We start from the raw sequence: 14745 nt of genomic DNA on the forward strand, positions 1-14745 counted from the left end.
TTGCAACCACTTAACAATGGCTTTGGAGCCCCCAAACAGCCAGATACAATTTGTCAACGAAGAGTCATGGCTGTGTTCCAATAAAACTTCATTTACAAAAACAGACAACAGGAAGGATTTGGCCTGTCGGCTGGAGTTTGCTGACTCCTGTTCTAGAAGCTGATTAATACATTGCCGTTAGTTCCCTACCAACTACTGCATATAAGTTTTCCTTTAATACTTGTGAGTGGACAGATTAAGTAAAATGTGATAAGATTAACCTTATTGTTCATTCAATGAATATTTATTGAGCATCTACTCTGTGCCAGGCACTTTTTTAGGTGGTAGGGAAAAAAATGTTAAAAGACAGACAAGGTCCCTGCTCTGGCAGAGGTCATAATATGCACCATAAATTAATATGTTTAATTTATGTATGTAAAGATTAATACGAAATTAAACACATAAACATAGATAATTACAGAACAAAAAAGATGTAATACGAAGGAAATAAACAGAAATACATGTTAGAGACTAGTTGGGTGGGTGGGTGAGTTTTGCAGATGGAGTATTTTAGGCATCTTAGTGATTGACATCATCTGTAAGGAGGTCACTTGTAATCTGCAACAAGAAGGCAAAGTTCCATGGGAAGGGTGTTCCCAGCAGCAGACCCCTCAGCAGAAAAGGTCTTGGTAGACTCAGTTACAGAAAGGAAGTTCGTGTAAAAGTGAGAGGGGAAGCTGACTAAGCTTTTGGATTGGTGGGGACTTGGAGAACTTTTCTGTCTAGCTAAAGAATTGTACGTGCACCAATCAGCACTCTGTGTCTAGCTAAAGTACTGTAAATGCACCAGTTAACACTCTGTAAAATGGACAATCAGCACTCTGTAAAATGGACCAATCAGTGCTCTGTAAAATGGACCAATCAGCGCTCTGTAAAATGGACCAATCAGCAGGATGTGGGCAGGGCCAAATAAGGAAATGAAAACTGCCCCCCCCAACCCCCACCCCCGCTCTGGCAGCAGCAACCTGCTGGGGTAGCCTTTGAGGCTGTGGAAGCTTTGTTCTTTTGCTCTTCACAATAAATATTGCTGCTGCTTGCTCTTTGGGTCTGCATGACCTTTATGAGCTGTAACACTCCCTGCCAAGGTCTGTGGCTTCATTCTTGAAGTTAGCGAGACCACGAACCCACCGGAAGGAAGAAACTCCGGACCCATCTGAACATCTGAAGGAAAAAACTCTGGACACAGCATCTTTAAGAGCTGTAACAGTCACCGCGAGTGTCCCCGGCTTCATTCTTGAAGTCAGCGAGACCAAGAACCCGCTGGAAGGAACCTATTCCAGACACAAAAGGATGTCAGGAAAAGTGCAGAGTATGGTACGAAATGGAGGAGGAAAGGTAGGTGAGAGGCCAGGTTTTGAAGACCCTTGTTGCGACTTTGTGTTTTATTTTAAGGATATGGGAAGCCATCAAAGGGATTTAAGATGGAACATGGCACGTTCTGAATTTTGTTCTTAAAAAAGCTCACTGTGGTTGCTGCATGAATAACAGATTAGGGGAAAGCTATGGTTAAAAGTGGATGAGCAATAGTAGAATTTGCAGAAGTTCCAGAAAGAGAGGGGGATGGGTTGGACTAGCATGGTAACAGTGGAAAAGAAACAGTAGAAAAACGTGAGATTTACGTTGAAGATACATTTTCACTCTTGCTAAGGAGATTCATGGGAAGAATTCTGGCTTGAGGAAACTCAGTAAATGGTTTTTGCTTACTGAAATGAGGCAGAAGAGATTTAGGGAGATGGTAGATGCAAGATTTCAGCTTGGAAAATGATAAGTAAGTTTGTGATGTTTATAGGACATCCAAGTAGAGTTGCATATGAACAGTTGGGCAAGTGCATCTAGAATGCAGAGACTAGGTTAGAGCTGCAAATATCGATTTAGGAGGAAGAGACCTCTTTAGGTGGTTTCTGAGGCTATGGGGGCAGAATGGAATGTTTTAAGAGTTCATGCAGATACAGCAGGCAAGAGGAGATGTTAGCACACTTGGGGCAGCACAACAATGGAGAAACATTTTGGGAAAAGACATTAGTTAAGGAGATGGAGAAGGAAATGCCAGAGAGGTAGGAGGAAAACCAAGAAAGTGTTTTCTCAGAAGTCGAAGAAGCCAGTGTAGTATCATTACCCCTCCTTAGAGGTTAGCCCCTATGGCAAAGGCTGCTGAAAGCTATGTCCAGTGACTATAGTGAAATGTATACTTTAATTGCTAACTTTAGGGGTCATTGATAACCATAAAAAGAACATTGGTATGGTAAAGAAAGAAGAGGAGCTGGGAATGCATGGAAGAGAGAATAGAAGGTGAAGAAATGAGTTCAGAAATTGTCTGTGAATAGAGAATTGATGTTTAGGAGGAAGATGCCAGGAACCAGGTTGGTTGGTTTGTCTCATGATGGGGAATGTTGGAGCATGTTTATATTATGATGAGAATGATCTGGGAAAGAAAGATAAATTTTAGCTATGTAGATGAGCAGATCCAAAGGCAGAGACTAGACAGAGAAATATTTGTATGGCATTTATATAGCATAATCTCCGTTTAGAAATCTGTGTACAGCTTTTTTAAAATGCCGTTTTGAAGTTTGTTTTGAAATTTGGGATGAGTGAATCATAAGAAAGAAAAAGTTTGTTTTGCACAATATTGATAAGTAAAATAGATTTAAGTTTCAAACCACAGATGAACAGAGTGAAATCAAAAAGAATAATAACCATACATGCTTGAATGAGAAAATGAAAATAATTTGTTACTATCATGGTGCATACTGCAGCATTATAAATACTGACAAGTAGTTTTATAAAGTACTGTAAAATCAGCTTGTTCCCTAAAAAGTGAGATATCATCTTCCTCCTCAAACAGAAATTGTGTTTATACTTTTAATTTATTTTTCATATACACCTGTCACATCTATATTTGAATTAGGACAAATTAGAGAGAAATACTTAGAGCTATTTAAATGGGTCCTAAGGAGGTAGATTTTATGCCAATATAAATTACAATTATTACGCTGATGATCAATATTTATGTTGCCTCTGCCAGTTGTCTGAGCACTTTCTGTGGCATTCTAAATGAGGGGGCTTATTTATAGGACTAGCTATCTGCAGCAAGCCATCGAGTGAATCACAATCATAATATCATGACACTAATGCAGGCTGAACCATGACTGGTTTCCACCTGAGTGATGATATAGTTGTGGATGGCCCCATTTCAGCCGAAGTGGAAGAAAGCCATTATTTTTATTTACCAGTTATAGTATGTTGTTGTCACCTTTTTATGTGAAAGCTTTGTTTTCCAGGTGAACTGAGGAAGAAGATCATTGAGACATTGACAGGTAATGTTTTTGTTGTTACTATTGCCATTCTAATTAACTAGATAAGATGCTATTTGGGATTTTTGTACGTTTTTTATTCGTTTAAAAATCCATTTGTCTTGCTTGTTATCAAATCAGGCCAGATACATGTTTTTAAATTGCTCACGTTTGACCAATTTGAGATTCTCAAATCTCAAGGATTTTGAGAGTGAGGAAGATCTGGAGCCCAACATGGCATCACCCTGTAGTGTGAAGATGGCACAGCAGATAAGGGTATAAAGAGGAAATAAAGAAAGGACTTGCATAAACCCAAATTGTTGAAATCAGGCCTTAGAGTCTCAGGCCTAACCAGTCACAGAGCATATTTACTTGTAGAAGTAAGGAATTAGGAAGATGATGGGGAAATCATCAGAACATTGTTTCTTTTAGGCTCTCCCTTGCACTTTGCTTATTTTTGAAAACCCATCTATATGCGTCATTGCGAGTAACTGAAAGGACTTTGTATCTCAAGCATATAGATATAATGTTGTGGAAAAGCACGTACAATTTATCATCAGAACACATAGATTTGAAAATCAGCAGCAGCTTGATTAGATTATGTGTTAGATGTGATCGCTTAGTTTCTTCCTGATGAATAACTTCAGTTTCTTCATAATGAAGATGGGTAGCATCATAATGCTTGCTTTATAACAGCTCAGGTTGCAGATTCACACACCCTGGTTTTAAACTCCAGCCCTGGCGCAGACATGCTGCCTGACCTTGGAAAAGTCACTTGACATCTTTGAACCTGAGCTTGTTCAACAGAAAAAGAGAACTCATATCACCTTGCTCATGGACCTGTGATTGATTTTGCAAGGGATTAAACAAGGTAATAGATGTAAATTGCTGAACATTGTATCTTCCAGGGAATACTCAGTAAATATTAACTTTTTTCTAATTCTATAGATTTCTGCCAGTTTAGGAGCTACCACTTTAGCTCATTTTTTCTCAGTCTCATGAGGTAGACTTAATAATATACCATAAAGTACTTTGATAGATTAGAATACTAGGGAGGTGGATTGAGCCCCCAAATATAGAGAATAGCCTGGTGCAAATGTTGCATATGTGTTTGAAAATGAAATAAAATAGAACACAAAAAGAGGATTTTTAGTATTAAAGTAATACAAACTCAATGTAGAAAAGCTTTATGTTATTCTATTTTGTATCCTGCAAAAGAATATATGGAGTACATTTTTTCACTATTATTATTTTTCTGAGCATAAAATTTTTTAACGCTGTGTATCCTTGGATTAATTTTCACACTGCTATAAAGAAGTACCTGAGACTATGTAATTTATAAAGAAAAGAAGTTTAATTGACTCCCACATGACTGGGGAGGCCTCAGGAAACTTACCATTATAGCAGAAGGGGAAGCAGACACATCTTACATAGCAGCAGATGAGAGAGCGAGCAAGAGGGGGGAAAACTGCCTTACAACGCCATCAGATCGTGTGAGAACTTACTCACTATAATGAAAACAGTATGAGGGAAATCACCTCTATGTTCCAGTCACCTCTTTCCCTCAACATGTGGGAGTTACAATTCAAGATGAGATTCGCATAGGGACACCAAGCAAAACCATATCAATCCTGAATACTCATTCTTATTCTCCCATTGTTAAGTTTTCTACCTAAACTTGCTATTACAATAAGTATTATTGAGTGGAAATTACTGTTTATATGTATGAGTACCTGTTAAGGATTAACTCTTAGAAGGGATGTATGGGATCATATGTATAAACATGTTGAATATTATCAGTTTACCTCCTAGAAAACTGTCAATTTTGGTCTTCTACTAATCTCAAAGAATGTATTTTTAGGTTCAGACATAAACCCCTAGGGTCAAATATAGTCTAAAGGTATAGACTGAAGGAGAGAAAAGGTAGAAGGAATTGATGTGTGTTAATGACATTACCTTTCCCCTTAGCAGTACTTCAGATTAATTTTAGCCACTTCTGCAAACATAGTTCACATCTCTTTTACTGTATGATCCTGTTCACTTAGCTTGTCCTGGTCCATACAGAGATAATAATTTCAGAAGAGCTATCAGAAGTGTTCATAAGAGTTCCTATTTATGTCTCATAACTAATACTTCAAGTCATAAATAAAGCCTCTCTGGGAAGACTTCCATGGACGGTTTGGGTCAGTTGCCCCTCCTCGGTGCTCCCATGGCACTATGTTTCACTCCTACCATTTCACTGTTTTACAGTTGTTCTCAGGATTGTATTTCCCTACCAGTAGTTAAGTTTTCTGAAGGCAGACAAGGCAGGAAGGCAACAATTGGTTGTCTGTCTTGTTCCTTTTTATATTTTCAGGACCTGTCATGAACTAGGTTCTCACATAGCTGTTGAATGAAGGGAAGAATAAATAAATATCTGGATGAACGAATAAATGAAGTTATATTTAACCTCTTTCATGTTGGAAGCATAGAATTGTAGATGTCAATAACTCAAAAGTCACCTAGCTAGTTAAGTGGTGATGGTCATATGACTAGAATGAGTAAAATAATGGCATTTTATTGGCAAAATAAAATCATCTGATGCACAATAACAATTCTAGTTTGAAAGAAAAAAGTCCCTTTCTGGACTGGAAAAATACATTGAATCCATTGAAGTCTAGTTATATCTAATACCTTCTTAAATGATCTGATGATCTGATTTATACTTCCCAACAATTCTTAAAAATATACTAAATGCTTGCATGCTGTTCTCTTAAACTTATATTCCTATAAATAAACATTGAAGTTTTCAGTAATACTTCTTAGGTAAATGCCTACATCTACATTATTAATTAGTATAGAAAATCTATCTGAGTCCCCTAAATGTACTTATTCCTATGTATCATAGACTTTTATTTATATTTGTTTTGGTGGCTAAAAAAGGGAAATAATGATATTTCTAAGGAGACTCAGAAATCATTTTCTAGGTTCTTTGGAGTTATTTTCTATATTTGAAGTGTATTTAACTGAGAACTAATCAAAAAATAAAACCAAGCTAAAGTCATCAAATAAACCCCACATTCAATTTGTACTTTGATTCCTTAAACTAGCAGAAGGGAAACTGTTTCTAAGCTCAATGACTCAGAGTTTCTGTTAAAAGAAATCCATTTGTTGGCTGGGCAATGTAAGAAAATATGAACACTTTTAAAGAAAAGATGAGAAACTGATGGAGTTCTAACCAAAAGATAATTACAAAAAAACCTAATCAAAATAAAGTAAAATTCTATATTTATCAAGGCACTGAGCCGAATTGGCTACAGATGTAGTTATGGCAGCAGATTGGACATTGATTGCACTTCCCAGCAGGGAAGAACAGTGAGAAAATTACTGAACTCAGGTTTGATTTGCTCTTGTGCTCTAACTTAACATTCTTTGCAATGGTGGGGTGGATAAGGCTAAAAAACTTCTGACCAGATGCATCTAAATGATGTGCTACAAAAGCTATACTCAGTGATCCCATCAGATTTGTGATTGTTTTCAAATATAATTGTGAAATTAACTTCTTTATGTTCAAGATCATTAGCAAAGTCAGATTGACTACTTTCATCTCTTAATGATAACAATAGGCAATAAGAAGTATGAGCTGTATCATAGTGATTACAACTGTCAATTGTTTACTGCAGATCCTCAAATAACGTCTTTTTGTCCAATGTAGTTTCCTTATATCGTTGATGAGAAAAGTATTTATTTCCGGCCTGGGCCATTGTCCATCAGTGTGGAGTTTGCATGTCTAAGTAGGTTTCTCTGGTTCCTGCGGTTTCCTCCCACATCCCAAAGTTATGCATGTTAGGGGAACTGGCATGTCTAGAGGGTCCCAGTGTGAGTGAGTGCAGGGGTGTATGAGTGTGCCCTGCCATGGGATGACAGCCTGGCCAGTGCTGGTTCCTGCCCCGCTCCTGAGCTGTGGGGAAAGGCTCCTGTCACCCGCAACCTTAAATTGTAATAAGCCCTTGGAAAATGAATGAATGAGTGAATGAAGACAAATCATTTGTGAAATAAAAATTCATGAAGTATATAATAATCGTACAAAGGCAAAATGATGTAGTACATTAGCACTCAGCAATCCTACAATATTTGTGATTGTTTTTTAACTGCCTAGTGGTAGGTGGTACACCTTACAGCTTTTACTTTGCAAACATTAATTCCGTGACTTAATCCACAGGACTATGACTGCAGTAACTAACTGATTCACCACTAATTACAAACTAGGCAAATCATTATCTTACTTGTTTTTATTCATCTTCATTAAATGTATGTATAGCTCATACCTCAATGTTTAATATTAAAAGTGTTCTGGGTCTTTAAAAATGACCAGAAATCTGCCATAGGAACCTAACTCTTATTTATATCAATTAGCCTATAGTAAAATTCACTCTGTTTTATGTTGTGTCATTTAAAGTTGCAGTTTTCAATAACCTGTCTATGACATTGAGGACTTACTGGATTGTTACATTCATGATCATTCCAAGGCTTCTCATAATCTCTTTGAAATTATGGCAAGAATAATATGAATAAATTAGAAAAGTTTGTATATGAGCATTTAGACAAAAATGAGAAGTGAAACTTTTATTGTGATTATAATGTTAAATTTATAAAATTCACATTACCTTTTCTATCTTCTTATGTTTTGGCAGTGACACTGTCAGGGAAACCAAGAGCCAAGGAACTCATGACTATTGAGGTCAAATATAAAGCAGCAGTAGGATCAGGAGTGCGTAGTCACAAGGAGACAGTCTGGAGATAGGGGAAAAGTTTAGAAACAAAATCCATGATTCAACTTATAGCTATAAAGGAGGCTATTCTGTACCATGAGTATGCTAAAATATTGAATTATCTGTTTAATGCTTTTATTATTGAATTTTTAATTATATAAGCAACACATACAAATTAGAAACTACAGGTAAGCATAAATAAAATGTATATCACCTGTTTTACGTTTTGCAGTATAGATTTCTAACTTTTATAATGTATTTTAACACTTTTGCCCAAAAGTAAGATCATACTCCAGGTGTTATTTTGTAACTTTCCTTTTCTTGTGTTTAACTACTTATTTCTAACTACTTCTTTTTAAGTCAGTACATGTACCTCTATAAAAAGTATTCCTAATAATTTTATAAAATTCAATTATGTTTTTAGCTCATCGCTTAAAAATCAATTTTCTATTGCTGTTTTTAATGTTTTGCTATTATAAACAAAGCTATAATAAAGCTTTGTGTGCTGTGGGTTCTGTGCAGTCATATTTTTGGAAAATATTTCTCCATGTAGAATTGTTGGGCAAAAAATCTTATGTGTGTGTGTGTGTGTGTGTGTGTATATATATATATATATATGTTTTTTTTTTTTTTTTTTGAGATGGAGTCTCACTCTGTCACCTAGGCTGGAGTGCAGTGGCGCGATCTCGGCTCATTGCAAACTCTGCCTCCTGGGTTCAAGCAATTTGCTGTCTCAGCCTCCCAAGTAGCTGGGATTACAGGTGTGCACCACTGCGCCCAGCTGATTTTTGTAATTTTAGTAGAGACGGGGTTTCACCATCTTGGCCAGGCTGGTTTTGAACTCCTGAACTTGTGATCCACCCGCCTTGGCCTCCCAAAGTGCTGGGATTACAGGCATAAGCCATTGTGCCTGGCTCTTATGAATATTTTAAGGCTTTTGATACTGTATTCAAATTGTTTCCCAGAAAAGTGAAGGCAATCTAGACTCCTACAAAAATGTATATTAGCACTGTACCTTTACCTTTCCCTCCAAAACCTAACTACACTGGGCATACAGTATTTTTAAATTTCGAATATTATATGCCAAGTATTTCCTTTTGGAAATTTTGTTTGCAATGTTTTCTAGTGAATTTGAACATGTGAACTTTTAAAAAAAATCTACATGTACACATGTACAATTTGTATACTACCTCCTCCTGACACTAATGATCAGCTCACTAACATTATCATTTTATCATAGTGATTCATAGTGATATCTTAGGTACACGAGAGCAAGAAAATCTTGCAAAGCTGCTTGAGGCTTAGGCTTAGAATCCGCAGTCCATCAGGACTGCCTCATGCTATTAATGACAGCAAATTATGTGCCCAAACCAAACACAGGAGGCAGAGAAGTACACTCCACTCACAGTGGGAGGTCAGCATTTCCTGGAGGAGGACATGTTTACTGGGAGGGATGAATAATTGGAGCCAATGATTTCATCTACCTCCTTCATTGTGGTGGTTAAATTTAATTGGGTGGGTTTCTTCTATACATTTTATAGAGTTACAGTGCCCTTATCATCATTCTTTTGACCAGATCCCACAGCTAGCCAGAGGGTAGGAAATCCAGGTATCATTAGGGGCCCGAGTGGCAGAAAATACAAAGCGCTTGACAGTGGTAGTACCTATAGTCAACTGAAACATCCAGTCTGCCTAAGGACAAATCAAACTGAACTGAAACAGAACACCACCAGCAACAACAACAGAAACTCTTGCTGACCTAATAAGCATCTTTTGGGTGGATTTGATTTGGGCCCCAAGTTTGAGACCCCTGCTCAAGTCAAACACCTTGATTTTACTATACCCTAATTTGCCGACAGGAGTAGTCTGGGCGGAAATAATGGTAGAATTTTCTTGTTTTACGCAAAATTTAGTAATTTCTCTTAAGCACTTTGTTGAAATGTAGTGAATTTGCAGTATGCCTATTGCAAATGTAGTGAAAATTGATTTAAGATTCATCTCTTGGCCCGGGTGTGGTGGCTCATGCCTGTAATCCCAGCACTTTGAGAGGCTGAGGTGGGTGTATCACTTGAGGCCAGGAGTTGGAGACCAGCCTGGGCAACATGGCAAAATCCCGTCTCTACTAAAACTACAAAAATTAGGCATGGTGGCATGTGCCTGTAATCCCAGTCACCTGGGAGGCTGAGGCAGAAGAATCGCCTGAACCCAGGAGCTGGAGGTTGCAGTGAGCTAGGATCACGCCACTATACTCCAGCCTGAGTGACAGACAGAGACTGTCTCAAAAAAAAATACTACTACTACTAATAATTATCTCTCAGATTCACCAATATATCTTAACATGTTCTTCGGTAAGAATGCAATTTTTAAATGTAATTTTTAAAACTCACTGAAACTTGTGGCACCTGTTTTTAGTGAATTGAAAGCAAATATGAATAAACTTTCCTTATGGGATTAGATTCTATTCCAGGGAGTAGAGTCATGTCTCAAAGTCAAAGATATCCACAGAGAGGGCATTTGTCTCTCGACCCCCAACCCCAGGGCTTTTGTGTGGAGAATTTTCCTTTTTTTCTTATTCTTTTCTATCATTATTTTTTGGCCCACATTTGTGCATTTCCAGCTGACTCTCATCCATGGGCTATATTGTCAAGCAGTTAGGTTTTTCTCAATCCAGCCAACTGGATGAAATCTCAACTTTCCTCTACTTAATTCTTCTTTAGAACCTTTCCAAAACAGAGGGAGGTCTAAAGCTTGCTTTTATTTCTGTCATGCTTATTCGTTAATAACTGGAAGGAGAAAACTTTATGACAAAATCAGTACTCATTTAATTTACAAACCAAAACTTTGTCTTCAAAAGTACCTCCGGTTGTATCAAATACTGCACACAGTGGCAGTATTAGGGCTTAATGGAGAGCTCAGTTTCCTGATCTGACTAATGGGTTTGTTGTCATGCCACTCACAAACTGTTGTAGCATTGTGTGAGTTAACCCTTCTGTGCCTCAATTTGCCTATCTGCAGAATCAGAATAATAATAGTATGTATCTCATCTGAGTATTCTGAGAATTCAAGAACATGGTAAATGTTAGCTATTTTTCATCCACTAATAAGTCAAGACTACTGGTTGCTCCATGGCTCCTGGGAGAATAGAAGCAGGCTTGTGTCATAACAGGAATGGGCTCTGTTCTTGGCCCAACAACAAGTTAGTTGGACTTCACCTCCTGTCCCTCATTCATATCACCATGTGGGCTGATTGTCCTCCCAGAAGAATGAGGGATTTAGACTAGATGATTTTTAACATCTCTTCCAGCTTTGCACCTTTTATTATGAGAGATAGGATGATGGGGGCTCTCTTTTCATTACAGAAATAAAATTAAAAGACAGAACTCTTCATTTGGTTCAGAGTTTTTTGTTGTTGTTGTTGTTTTGTTTTTGAGATGGAGTCTCGCTCTGTCACCCAGGCTGGAGTGCAGTGGCCCGATCTCGACTCACTGCAAGCTCTGCCTCCCAGGTTCACACCATTCTCCTGCCTTAGCCTCCTGAGTAGCTGGAACTACAGGCGCCCGCCACCATGCCCGGTTAATTTTTTTTTTTTTTTTTTTTTTTGTATTTCTAGTAGAAACGGGGTTTCACCATGTTAGTCAGGATGGTCTCGATCTCCTGACCTCGTGATCCACCCGCCTCAGTCTCCCAAAGTGCTGGGATTACAGGCATGAGCCACCACGTCTGGCCCAAAGTTTTCTTGGTTTGGTTTGACTGAAGATTTGGGCTTGGTAAGGAGGGTACAAAAATTCTCTTGATCATAAATCTATAGTAAAAATGTTAGTCTCACTTAAACCTAAGAATAAAAAAAATTCTGTGAAAAAAAATTTCAAGTGGTTCTGGACTCAGGAAGGAAAGAATCTTCATGCTGATCAATTCTTAGCAGACACCTGTTTCTATTATTAATAGTTATAACAGATTATTCATTCTAGTCTCAAAATGATTCTTAATTGTTTTATGGTGAACTCTCAAAATTTTAGTGCCTATATAGACCAAGAGCTATACCTCTCATGCTATACGTCATTTGGTCAGTTAATATTCTTTGAATAAGATGACAAAATAGTAAATATTATAAGAGAATAAGTTACATACAACATCTATACATTCCTATTAGATTGTCATGGAATTAAACACTTGTTTTATTTAAAAATAAGAATTGACTTCCAAAATTACCTCCCTATTTTATGAAACATATATTCTGTAGCAAGGGAACATACGCTACAGTAAAGATACAGTTTTCTGAAATCTTACAATATTCAAAATGCATACAAGTTTAATATGGAGAATTTATAAGCAGCTAGCAGAAAGGACAGTGAAAACAAAATCCCAGAGCGACTTCACTAATACTAAACAGATGAGTGAATTTAATATAGACTCTGTGTGGACAAACAGGAATACATTGTGTACTGTCTTTAAAGCAAGATAACAACAAATAAAGACATTCTAAGGTAAATCCAAAACGGAGAGTTTATATAATGACCAAAGTGTTTTTACAAAAATTGCTTTTAAATAAAGTGCATTAACAAAAATGAAACACTGGCCAAGGTAAAAGGAATAAAAGAAGAAATAATCAGCAAATAAATTAGAAATGTGTGTTAAACTAAACAAAAAGTAACTGTAAAATGGTTAGGTTGGACTCCCACCAAAATGAGAACATTAACCTAGATGAAAATGGCTTGTAAATTGAGAGGTGATGAGCGTAAATGTTAGAAAATTTTTATATTTATTTATGGTGGGAGTGATGGGGTGAGGTGTTTGAGATTAGATTAATTGTAGGTGCTAGTTAGTACGTATAGCTTAGGAAATAGAGCAAGTTTTCAAGAACAAATAGAAAAGACTAAAAAATAGAATGCTTATCTGATGTATTAGTGGAGTACAGGGAGGAAAAGGAATCAAACCTGGAAAGAGGTAAATAACCATAAAGTCAATTTAAAAAATGCAGGAGAGAGAGAAAAACAAGGAAAGCAGACCAGAAGAAAGACATAAAAACAGTTAATTAAGACTAGTTAAATTTTTGAATAATCATATATAATTATTTCAAGATTGAGATTAGATTAATGAATTCTGCTCTATGTTATTTATAAGAGATACATTTAAAACATAAAAGTATGATTGTTAATATGAAATATATAATATATATACAAATATACACATATAAATATGTAAATAAATCCTAGTCAAAAGAAAAGTCAGGAGAACCTGATTTATATCAGAAAATATAGACTTTTAAACAAAATTTTTCTTAGGATAGAGTCACCAACTAATGACAAAATACTCCATAGGTCCAAATATATATATATATACACACATATATACACCTAAAAATGGCTTTCAAATTCATAAATAAAAATTTCATAGAATTATACAGATCAATTTAGAACCCCACCACAATAGTTGGAGATTTCAAACATATTCTGTCAGTCATCCATAGATCTTGCATATGGAAATTTAAATAAGCTATGGAAAAGTTGAACTCTTGTATTACTAAACTTGATTTAACCTTGTTTCTCATGTTTTATTTCTTAACAACTTTATAAAGATATAATTTACATACCATAAAATTAAACTGTTTAGTCAAAAAAAGTAATAGGAATTTAAAAATAAATGAATATTATTATTTGGTGTAAAGTGGCAAAGGTCAGAAACTACCTTACCTGTGTGTCAACAAGGAATTAGTTACATAAACTATGGAATATAAAACAACATATGTACAAATAATGTTCTAATTACAAATCTGGTGGCAGGTTTGTAGGTAGATTTACAGTTGTTATAGGCACTGTTTAATGCATCATAGCTCATATACTTACATATTCTTCTGTATGTTTTATATATCAAATAATTTTTTAAAAATTAAAACACTCCTAACAGTACACATATTGATGAATTAAAGCAGCACAGAGCCAGAGAAGATTCCATGGCTGATCCATTCTTCATCTCTTACATAGCAGAGAGCAGAAATCCTTAAGCATAACTCCAAAGAGCTTCTCTCCCACCGATTACAAACAAAAACAATTTAATGGTTTAACTTACTGAAGTTATTTTTCAATCATCTATTAATTTCCAAACATTTCTACAGAATTTACTAATCGAGGTTTCTGATGCTTCCTATAGTGCTTTAATATAGTGGAGCACATTAGATGTTGATTGACTAAATGAAGAAATAAAAATTAGTCCAGATAGCATGTTAGGCGTATGGTCCTGGGAAAAAGAGAAGGTAGAATAACGACAACAGTAACAACAACAACAAAACCACATAAATCCCAATCACAAAAGTTTCACAATTACTTTACTTTTTCATGTGGCACCAACACTCCAAGTTATATAAATTATAGGCTAAATAACTTATTGGCCCATGGCCCAAACATGCATCTCACCCTAACAATATTTATGTGTCATGATCTCATTCCTGTCAGATAAATCAATGCAAAAATACATATTTTTATTTATTTTAGTAGATATGTTCAAAATTAGCTAAGAAATAAGCACAGCAGGGCACTTAACTGCTTTGAACAATCATAAAAGTGCACCGTCTTAAAAGAAAAATAAGATTATATATAGATATTCTCAGGGAAATAAAGTGGAGTGATACTAATACAGAATAATTCAACATTAAATTCCTAATCTGCATC

At 36.1% G+C, this 14745-nt stretch overlaps 1 long non-coding RNA gene across 14 annotated transcripts in view; it reads left to right on the plus strand.

Annotated features, from left to right (window-relative positions):
- Positions 1 to 14745, plus strand: part of LOC139363494 (uncharacterized) — a 588541-nt gene that overhangs the window by 147930 nt on the left and 425866 nt on the right. For 4 of the 14 annotated variants that reach the window (XR_011623986.1, XR_011623987.1, XR_011623988.1 and 1 more), the window contains exon 1: positions 3955 to 4200. This is a non-coding gene — a long non-coding RNA (uncharacterized lncRNA). Of the gene's footprint in view, positions 1 to 1003; positions 1375 to 3317; positions 3354 to 3716; positions 4201 to 14745 lie in introns of those variants that run through there. The other 10 variants (XR_011623983.1, XR_011623989.1, XR_011623978.1 and 7 more) reach the window with 10 other exon arrangements.

This window comes from Macaca nemestrina, chromosome 5 (genome assembly GCF_043159975.1).
Source record: "Macaca nemestrina isolate mMacNem1 chromosome 5, mMacNem.hap1, whole genome shotgun sequence".
In the NCBI taxonomy this organism is placed as follows: Eukaryota; Metazoa; Chordata; class Mammalia; order Primates; family Cercopithecidae; genus Macaca; species Macaca nemestrina.